The sequence below is a fragment of the Capra hircus genome, unplaced genomic scaffold, assembly GCF_001704415.2.
Source record: "Capra hircus breed San Clemente unplaced genomic scaffold, ASM170441v1, whole genome shotgun sequence".
NCBI classification, from domain to species: domain Eukaryota; kingdom Metazoa; phylum Chordata; class Mammalia; order Artiodactyla; family Bovidae; genus Capra; species Capra hircus.
In genome coordinates this window covers 6,549-17,809 of record NW_017210438.1, presented here as the reverse complement: position 1 = coordinate 17,809, position 11,261 = coordinate 6,549, and the positions used below count along the sequence as shown (strand labels likewise).

Here is an 11,261-nt window from a genome sequence, read left to right as displayed (position 1 = left end):
TCCGGATATCCAAAGGATAAACAGGTGCTCCACGTGGCTCATAGTTGTTTTCTCCATGGGACACAGAACCTGTTGTTGTCCGGGATGCTAGGGGAGAAGGGAAAAACCCCATGTTTGCTACGGTTGATCTCACTGTTCAGGGACAGCCAGAGCCTTAGGGTACAGAGCTGGCTCTGTGTCTCTTCATCTCTGCTTCTGGTATCACTGTTTTGGGCAATCCTTCTGTGTGTTACCAAGGGGCTGGTGTCTGTTTGTCTCCATCTCTCTAAGTAGTGCTCTTGCTGTCTGCCACTCTCTGGACACCAGTGCTCATACGAGAAGTTTACATGAGAAGGCAAGCCCTGCTCTCCTTAGTGAGTTGCACGCATGGGAGATCAGACTTGTCAGTCCACACATTCGGAGAGTGCTTTCTCAAACTCGAAAGTCAACAGTGGGCGTCACTGCTGAACTGGCAGAAGGTGTGGTGCGACCCTCCCTCCCTCGCTGGACAGACGTGAATGCTGCAAAGCCTCAGGTACCTTGGCCACACTTGCACAGATGGAGAAATGGGACATGGCCTGGGGCCTGAGGGAACTCCTGAACATTATTTGAATACCTGCCAGGGAGATGGTAAGGACAGCTCCCATTAAGTTCCATGACACACTGGTGCCAGAAACATGCACGGCTGCCAATTTACCCTATCGAGGCCCTTTCAAAGTGGTTCTGTTCTCCATGTGAGAACACATTCAAGCCTGCCGGTCACCAAGCCTGTGGGGCTGGGAGCAGCAAGAGGATCAAGCTAAGCCATCCGTCCTATAGTCCTGATACCCAATATATGTGTTCTGCAAAGTGTACAAAGAGTGATGATTCAACCTGGAAGACTGCAGGTAGCAGGTGCTTATGCTGCAGTTCTGGTCCATCACTGAAACCACGCAAAAAAGGCAAGGGTTGCTCATGCTCATGGTAAGGTCAGGAAAGTATGCCTGGCACTTGGGAAGGATGGAAAGGCCCTTGTATCGGGAGTATAAGGGGCTGTGGGGTCACCCACCATGGCTTCTGTGTCTGGGATTGCAGCCTGTTCTGTGTCTCAGACCTTCTGCACTCTCACTGGTCGCCCCCAGGCACTTTCTTCCGGCCTCTCCTTTCTGCCAGGTATCCTTGCTGTACCACTGTGATTCCACTCAGAATTTGCTCACTCAGTGAGATAGCGGGGATCAGTAAGTACCCTGGCTTCAGTGCTTCTGCTCGCTAGAATCTACGTACCTTTTCCTACGGCTTTCATGTTTTCACTATTCAACTTCCATCACCTAGTTAGGTCTGTTCTGACAGTGCATACTCATCAGCGTACTGGCAGGTGCATCTGCACACACATGTGTGAACACACTAATGTCCTGAGAGGAAACTTGCACATATGCAGAAGTACAAGCTTTCTTCTCCAGGAACATGACTTTTGGTAAGCACCTGACTTTCTTTGTCCTGGCTATTTTTTTTTCGCTTGCTCATCAATCATGTCAGGTTGCACTTCTAACTCTGTGAGAGCACCAAGAGTGTTTGAACCACCCATGCTTCACTGACTTACTAAATGCTAGACTCTCTTCCAGTTGCTCTCATTGGGCCAGGTAGGTCTTCATACAATCAGCTATACTGCTTGCCCACACAGCTGAAGTGCCAATGAAGTCATCTAGAACAGTCACTGGGAAGCAGGGTCCATCTGAGTGTCATCTGGGGCAGATCCGCTATGACAAAATCAGAGAATCTGCTCCAGCAAGACTGCCAGAATCCTCCCTCAGGTGCAGCCATGCTCCTTTGCCCGTCTAGACCCACAGCCAGGGACATGACCCAGAGGAAAGAAGGAATTCACGTCAGGACTTTCAGCACGAGCCATGGGTTGGTTATCTTTGGCAGGACTGCTATTGCCTGGACCCTGACCCTGAAAACCAAGCAGGGTTCAAATTGGACCCCAGGGGCTTCCCTGTCTCCCACTCTCCAGAGGTCCCTTGGGACATGCAGTAAGCCCAGCATTCTTGCTTCCTCCCTGTTCCCTCCCTCATAGGCACATCCTGGCAGAGTGCCACATATGGACACCCACCCCTGCACTTTCTTTGCCTACCTGCACTGCCAGGGAGGCTGGAAGTGCTTGGAGCCATGCCACCTTCACACCCTGGCTCTCCAAGGATGCCTGTGTTTTTTCACGGACAGCCTACCTTAGCTCATCTTGTGTTGTGCGTCACATAATGTGAGTGTGTGTCACCCTCATGGAAAGAGTGTGCTGGCTGATGGGCTGAACCTGGGCAGCACAGGCCCAGGACGTTCCTGGTGCTCCTCCCATGTGTGGAACAAGACTCCAGTGCAGCAGACAATCTGTGCCTCATTCTCCTTTGGGTCTGCCCTTCTCTGCAGGACCTTAGCCTCCTCACCACCCCAGTCCTGCCGTAGCCACGTCCACATTTCCACAGAATGGCCCATGTGCCACAGACTGAGGGCTCTACAGCCAGTGGTTTCAAAGACCCACCCCATCTGATTTGTCCTGGGTGAATCCTCAGAGCATGTAACCCCTCTTCCCGGTCCAAACAAACACAATAGCAAGGTAGAATTGGTGAGTGTGTTTTTGTATTTGGTCTTCATCTCTACGTCTGCCCTAGTCTGGACACACACACACACACACACACACACACAAACACGTCCGATGCAAGCACATGCGTGTATACACACACATGCTCAGCATAGGGACACAAACCCAAACAGGAAACAAAGGTGTTTCAGGAGGCTGTGTTCCCTGTTTGTGTTTGTGCCCCCATGCTGAGCATGTTTGTATACACACATGTGTTTGTGTCGGCTGTGTGTGTGTGTGTGTGTGTGTGTGTGTGTGTGCATGTGTCTGGCCCAAGGAAGATGTAGATATGAAGGCGACAGGAGAGCAGGTGCTGAGCAACCATAAGAGGAAGCACGAGGCGTCCCCAGTCTAAGGGTGTGTGGTCGCTGCAATGTCGGAGATGGAGTGAGTACGCACCACGTCCTGTCCTTGTGGCTTCCTGTCTACCTCATCCCCGAGCTCCTCCACATTTTCCCAAGGTAGCCTGAAGCCACTTCCAATGCAGCATGTGTGGTGGTGCTGAGCCACCGAGTGGTGGATGTGGACATTCACGGAAGATCCCAAAGTCAGCACACAGGTGCACTGGGACCCTGGAGAGGACGCCCTTGCAATGATAGGCCTTCCCAGGGTAAGGGGCAGGAGAGTAAGGCCCAGGCAATCTCAAACTCAGTGAGCAACAGGAGGCCAGGGGATGGCAGGACCCATGGAAGGATGATTCTGACAAAGAAACTTAATTCACCCTGCCTCTAGTAGTGTCACCTAGGACTCTCACTCTGCAACCACAACTGACTTGAGGGGACTTGCTTCACTCAAGGACACACTGAATTCCCAAGCCCCCATTCTCAGCAGGCCACTTGTTACATGCATGGCCCAAATTCAGACTCCGCAGCCAGCCTGCATGAGACTGAGCATCCCCATTTGGGAAAGGACAGTGTCCCAGCTAGTACAGGGCTGTCCCTTCATGGCCCACCTCCAGACCCCTTCACCACATGTGTTTCTGTCATGGAAGAATCTTCTCTCCTGGGGTAGTCCTTCTGGGGATCATCCCACTCGTCTTTGCTGATAATCTGCTGGCAACACTTTGCTGCTGAGGCAAGCTCAGCCCTGGGCTGACCAGGATCCAAACCCTCACACGAGCAGCCAAGAACTCCAACAACGATCATCAACTGTATCAAGGACCAAAACAATACCACCTCAGCAATCCTGTCTGATTCTGGGCAGTTGCGGCCTGACAATCCGTTGAGAAAGTTAAGGCTCCTGGTGTCCAGCCTGCAGCTGATGCTCCCTGTTCAAAGTCCCAGAACCAATGGACTGGAGTGGAACGATGTCCCCTATTCCTACAGGAAGAGAGGGGAGATGGGTGTGGATCCCATAGGTGGATCATCCACACCCCTGCACACCCACAATCATCATTCCAGGATTCACGTTTTACCAGTGATGTCAAGGTAATACTCCTTAATGATCACTCTTTTCAACACATAGGGGTGGTCCCGAAAGGAAAAGATCAGCTTGCTGCATGACCGTGGTTGACTCACACCTGTACCTGCTAGGATAGGGAGGAGGGAAAAGGTGAAAGCTTCTAGGGTCCTCAGCTTGACTCCCAGGCAGGCGTTAACAGCTTCCACAAAGCCTCTCCAAACTCTCACAGTATAGGAACATGGATAACATCATCCTTCCACACCCCACCAAGTCCCATACCCACCTGTCCTCAGTCTCCCTCACTGACATTCAAGTCGATCATGTAGCTGAGAAAGTCTTTATCTTGGTCGCTGATCATGACAGAAGCTTGAGGGTGGTTCATAATCTTCCTGAGGTCAAGGAGCCATTTATGCCACATGCTGGGCCAAGAAGAGCCAGGAGCATCAGCCCTAGTCTGGGGTGGAAGAAGGACACGGGAACAGGCATCTTCAAGGATGCTGGGCACTTCTGTTTACCCAGCCACTACTGATGAGCTCAGGCCCTGCCATACCATCAGACAAGCTCATGGCTCTGTGTTCCTGGTGGTGTTCTTCATCTGAGGTGGTCTGCATTCCTCAGGCAGGGGCTGTTTCTGATAGCTATTATTTCCCAGACCTGTGTATGCTGGGTAGTGGCATGTCACTGCTTACATGGTAGGACTTACAGTCATTACAAACCATCTCTGAAAGCAAAGGGTTGGTGTTGGCTAGTGTATGTCTACATATGTTGTGTGTGTGTGTGTGCATGCGTGTGTTACTCCCAGATCTCAGTTATTTTCGGAATCATTTATAATGATTATTATAATTATTATAATTATTTATTATAATCATTTATAACTGTCAGCTAAGGCTGCCCTGGTGTACTGTCTCTGGTCTTTTCTGACTTAGAGGCTGTTCCTCCTCAGATCAGGCCTGAAGTAGACACACAAAGTCAAGGCTGCAGCACTTACAGGTGTGGCCCTGCCCAGACCCTACTCAGCTGTGCCTTTGGAGCCTGCCAATTGCCCAGTACCACACTTCCTTCAGGGTCCACCAGCACCCATCTTGCCCCTCCTCCTGCTCCTGCCTCTGCACCTCCACCTCCTCCTGAGCAGCGGACCACAGGGAGTAGCAGAAAGGATACCACGTTGGCCCAGAAGCCAGGGATGCCATGGATGATGGCACTCTTCTGAGCCAAGTCACGCTTCCTCCTCTCATGGCTCTTGCACGTGAACCAAACGTAGGCCCTGCAGGTTTTCTCAGGCTCAGAGCTCAGATCCCCTTGCAGGGTCGCCAGTGCCTGCAGCACATCTAGGGCCGGAAGCTCACTCGGGCCTCCAGGCCTTTCCTGGCACTGCTCCTCCACCGTCTTCTCCTGCAGCTCCAGGGAGAACCCCTGTTGCTGTTACTTATCCGGCACAACCTCCACATCCTCAAAGTTGCCCTCTGCAAGCAGCTGGAAACCCCATCTGATCCCTGCCACGACTCCGTCCACCTGGGCCTCACCGTCCTCTCCTGCCTCCACTCTGAAGAGGGTGGCATCTTCACCTGGTGTGACCACTGGTGGCTGTAACGTCCCAGCCATGCACAGCATCACCAGGACAGGCCATGGGGCCCCATTCCCCTGAACACCAGGCTCACACCTAAGGAGGTCTGGGGTCCCAGGACGCTCCCACATACCTCTGACCACTTCTCACACTACCTTTGGCTCTGGCCATGACCCCAGCCTGGGTCAGATGCTAAGGGACAGGACATAATAGCATCACAGCAAGTGGTAAGCAATGGTGGCCCAGGGTGCAGTAATCCCGTGGGGCCCACTAGCGTTTTTAGTGTGGGGTGTGGGGCATGGTTCAGAGGCTATGGCTCGTGTGTGTGAGGGGTTGGCCTGAACTATAGAAACGGATGGTGGCAGCCCAGAACAGGGTGAATGGGCCCTGGGACATCAGGCATACAGGCGGGGCTCTAGGCTGTGAGCCACACACAGGCAGCTGACCCAGATCTAGATCAATGGCCTAGAGGGGGGTGGACAGCACACGATGGACACACCCCTAGACCGGAAGGCATCTTCCGTGGTTCCTGGGATCTGCTCCACTGCGTGGCCAGACTCTGCTCCAGAGAGCTAGCAGGTTTTGCATCTGCCGCTACCTCAGGCGCTGTCATTGGTCTGGTTCTGGAAATTCCAACCACGGATTCCTGATCCACAATCCAAACAGCACACTCCTGTGTCCCACAGGACCTTCAATAACTGTGAGCTCTCCCTGAGTATCCAAAGGATATACCGGGGTGCCAAGTGGCTGAACACTTTTCTCTATAGGACAGATAGACTGTTGCTGGCCAGATGCTAGGGGTGTAGGGAAAAAGCCCACCGTTTGCCACGTTGATCTCTTGTTCAGGGACAGCAGGACCTTAGGGTATAGAGCTCTCTGTCTCTTTGTCTCTGCTTTGGCATAGCACTGGTTTGGAGCAATCCTTCCTTGTGTGTACCAGGGCTGGTGTCTGTGTGTCTCCTTCTCTTTAAGTGGTGCTGTTGCCGTTTGCCACTCTATGGACACCAGCACTTATAGGAGAAGCTTATCCTTGGAGTGAAGGCAAGCCCTTCTCCTCCTGAGTGAGTTGCACCAATGGGAGATCAGATATTTTTAGTCCACTGGTTTGGAGAGTGCTTTCTCAATCTTGAAAGCCAACAGTGGGCAGTCACTGCTGAACCGCAGAAGGGGTCGGGTAACCCTCCCTCCCTCACTGGACAGACATGAACCTGCACAGGCCTGAGGTGGCTTGGCCACATTTTTCACAGAGGGAAAAATGGGCATGCTCTGCTGGCATGAGGAAGCTCCCTGAACCTTGTTCAAATTCCTTCCAGTGAGTCGCTAAGGACAATTCCTTTAAGCTCCGTGATTCATTGGTGCAGGAGACATGTACGTCTGCCCATTTACCCTATGGAGGCCCTTTCAAGTGTTTCTGTTCTCCATCTGAGAACATGTACCAGCCTGCCAAGTTATCCAATCCTGTGGGGCTGGGAGCAGCAACAGGAGCAATCTAAGCCATCCATCCTATAGTCCTGCCCCCCTATATATGCTTTCTGCAAAGAGTACAAAGAGTGATGTTTCAGACTGGAAGACTATGCAGGTAGCAAGTGCCTATGCTGCCGTGCTTGTCCATTTCTGAAACCTCACATAAATGGCAAGTGTTGCTCATGCTCATGGTACAGTCAGGCAAAGAATGCCCAGTGTTTGAGATGGATGGAAAGGCCTTTGTAGCTGCATGTCCAAGGGGCTGTGGGGTCACCCACCGTGGCTTCTGTGTCTAGGATTGTAGCCTCTTCTCTGTCTTGGATCCTCTGCACTCTCACTGGTGGCCCACAGTGAATTTCTTCCTGCCTCTCCTTTCTGCCAGGCTTCCTGGGTGCACCACTGTGATTCCACTTAGAAACTGCTCACTCAGTGAGATAACAGGCATTGGTACCCCGGCTCCAGTGCTTCTCATGGCCTGAGTATGTACCTTTCCCTAAGGCTTTCATTTGTTCGCTATCCGACTTCCATCACCTGGCTCGGTCAGTTCCAACACTTCATATTCACAAGTGTACTGTCAGGTGATTTTGGCTCACATATTCACACACATGTGTGTGTACACACTAATATCCCTGACAGGAAACTTGCAGATATGCAGAAGTACAAGCTTTCTTCTCCAGAAACATGAGTTTTGGTAACCACCCGAGTTTCTTTGTCCTGGTTATTTTCTTTCACATGCGCATCGATCATGTCAGGTTGCACTTCTAACTCTGTGATTTAGCCTCAAAGGCTACAAAATATGGGCATTTGCTCCTGACAGGGACCAATCTGCAGAAAATGGGGCAGGTTGGAAACGCTCGCCCTGGACAGCTGAGTGACAGGCACCTGCGTTCTGCATTCTCCCATCACCTTGGACAGCTTCCCAGTACCAGTTAGGCTATTCTGATCCATTGTCTGGTCTTCAGGGGACCAGAAAACAAGGACGTCTGGGCTCAACTGACTTGGAGAACTGTCTTCTTGGTGTGCACCTATCTAGGTCATTCCTGGTCAAATTCGTGTCCCTTTTGCTAGCCTACCACCCCTTAGGGCCCACAACATTCTGAGTGAGGCCCCCTGTTCTTTCTATCTGTGTGGCTTTCAATGTGCACCTGTCTACCTGTGCTTCCAAGTACTATCTGCCATTAGCAGGAAAAGGCCAAAGAGATGCCCAAGCCTCCAAGGGCCCCCAGGGACTGTGATGGGCCTGTGTGTGATCCAGTGCTGTGAGGATTCGTTTTTATGTTTGGAAAAACCAATACAATATTGTAAAGTAAAATAAATAAAAAAATATAAAAATTTAAAAAAAAATTCTTCGTTTAGATGAAGATTGTTTACAACCCAGTGTGTGTCCATTGGCTGGACATGGTCCTTGGAATTTTGCTGATGGGTTTGGACCCTAAACTTCAAAATGACTGCAGAAGGTAGAAAGACATTGAGATGTTGTTCTACAAAAGCAAGAAGAAAGGCACTACTGCCAAAAAGATGACTAAGAGGGAACAATAATAGTCTTCTGTCATTGGAAAATATAATGGTCCCAGGGAGAGTATTTAGATAATATAAAAAGCATTCTTGGGAAAGAACATTCAGACTCTCAGTATCACCTAGGACTATCACACTGAGGAAGACTTGCTTCACACAGACACACCCGAGTTCCAAAGCCCTAATCTCAGCAGGTCATGTGCTACATGCAGGGCCCATAGTCTGGCTCTGCAGCCAGCTTGCATGAGCCTGAGCATCCCCATTTGGGAAAGGACAGTGTCCTGGCCACAACACGCTGTCCCTTCAGGGCCCACCTCCAGACACCCGCCCCACATGTGTCTCTGTCAGTTACCGCTCATGGCAGAACCTTCCTTCCTCGGGTAATACATCACAGGATCGTCCCACATGTCTTGGCCAATGATCTGCTGGCAACACAAGCAAGGTCAGCCCAGGGCTGACCAGGCCTAGACACTCTCGTGAGCATCCAAGAACTCCAACATCAGTCATCAACTGTATGCAGGCCCAAAGCAACCCCACCTCAGCAATCCTGTTCGATTCTGGGCAGTTGTGGCCTGACAACCCATTGAGAAATTTAAGACTCCTGATATACAGCCTGCAGCTGGGTGCTCCTAATTCAAAGTCCAACAACCAGTGGAGTGGAATGGAATAACATGCCCTATACCCTGCAGAAAGACAGGGAACACAGGGGTGAATTCCGCAGGTGGATCATCCATCCCCTTACACACCTACACCTCCATGAAGCCATGTCTTACCAGTGATGTCAAGGTAATACTCCTTAATGATCACCATGTTCCAGAAGTAGGAGTTGTCCCCAAAGGAAAAGATCACCTTGCCGTTGGACCTTGGATGGCTCCGCACCTGCACCTTCTAGGACTGGGATGAGGGTAAAGGTGCAAGCTTCTAGGTGCCTCAGCTTGCTTCCCATGCAGGCATTAACAGTTTCCACAAAACCTCTTCACATTCTCACATCACATGAACATAGATACCATGATCCTCCCAACTCCCCACCAAGTCCCACACCCACATGCCCTCAGTCTCCCTCATTGACCTTCAAGTTAATCTTGTAGTTAAGACACTCTTTATCTTGGTTGCTGATCATGACAGAAACTTGAGCGTGGTTCATAATCTGCTTGAGGTCAAGGAGCCATGCAGGCCACATGCTGGGCCAGAAGAGCCAACAGCAACAGCCCTAGTCTTGAGTGGAAGAAGCACATTGGAATAGGAATTTCCAAGGATGCTTTGTACTTCCACTTGCCCAGCCACCACTCATGACCTCAGGCCCTGCCATACCATCAGACACACTCATGGCTCTGGGTTCCTTGTGGTGTTCTGCATCTGAGGTGGTCTGCATCCCCCAAGCAGGGGTTGTTTCTGACCGCTACTATCCTCCTCCTGACTTGTGTGTGCTGGGTAGTGTAATGTCACTGCTTATCATGTCAGCATTTGCAGTCCCTGTGGCACCCTGCATCTTCAAGCAAGGGGGTGGTGTGCATGTGTATGTGTGCAAGTATGTGTGTGTGTATGTGTCTTCAGCAAGAAAGCCCTAGGTCTCTGACCTGCTCCCTGTCTTCACAGCAGATGGCAGGCATGTGTCTGAATTTGTCTGGCACTCAGAGCAGATGAGAAGAGCAGCCCCTTCCAGTTCCTCTTTGCTGGTGGACCAACTCGTGCCTTGGCATTGCACTAGTGAGAGCAACTGCAGGGGCTCTGACTGACGCGCAAGGGTCTTGGACTCCCGCTCTCTCAGCTGTTTCCTGGGATCATCCACATTTACAACAATAACTGTCTCTGGTGGCTGCTCTGGTGTACTGTCTCTCATCATTCCTGACCTAGAGGCCTCAGGTGATGTTCTTCCCCAGATGCAGGCCTGCGGGAGACACCCAAAGTCATGGCTGTGACAATCACAGCTGTGGCCCTAAGGGACTCTTATCAGCTGTGGCCTTTGGAGCCTGCTTCTGCCTCGGACCACACTTCATTCAGGGGTCTCCCACGCCTGCCCTGTTCCCTTGCGATGTAGCCTCACCTGTTTTTTAGCAGGATCTTCAGCACAATCATCTTGAAGGTGCCTTTCCCATTCTTTAATTTGGCTATAAAGCTCACAACTTTTAACAGCACACTAACACAATTTTTCTAATGTGCACTGTGAAGAGTTTGATAAGCTCTTGTTGAGTTTCTTGGTTTCAGTTAGAAAGCACTGCATTACTCTTAGGGCTCTAGAAGCTTCGGAAACAAAGGAAAGACAACAAGTATTCCAGACTAATTGGATGATGATATAGATTTCTAAATACTTAACAGATTCTGCTTCCCCGCCACCTAAAAATTTACTCCTAACTCCTGAAGATCTTCATGATTTTATTGAGGGAATCTGGTGGAACTGAGATTTCTCAGTGCTTCGTAATTCATCAGTAAGCTCTTCTGAGGTTAAAAACACACTGGAGTTAGTTTTTAAGTTAGTCCTAGACATAGCAATCAGGGAAAAAAGAAATAAAAGGAGTACAGATTGAAAGAAAAAAAAAAATGCTGTTAGAAGATGACATGACCCTCTACAAAGCGAACGATGAGGATGTCAGCAGAAAATTACTTGAGCTAATCAATGAATAGAGTATAGCTGCAGGATACAAAATGAATACTCAGGAATCCCTTCCATTCTGATACACTAGCAATGAAAAGCAAGGAAGAGAACTTAAGGAAAGTATCTCATTCACC

At 50.4% G+C, this 11,261-nt stretch overlaps 1 pseudogene; it reads right to left on the bottom strand.

Annotated features, from left to right (window-relative positions):
- Positions 1-3,542: 3,542 nt before the first annotated feature.
- On the bottom strand, positions 3,543-5,593 carry LOC108635165 (annotated as a pseudogene).
- Positions 5,594-11,261: the final 5,668 nt, after the last annotated feature.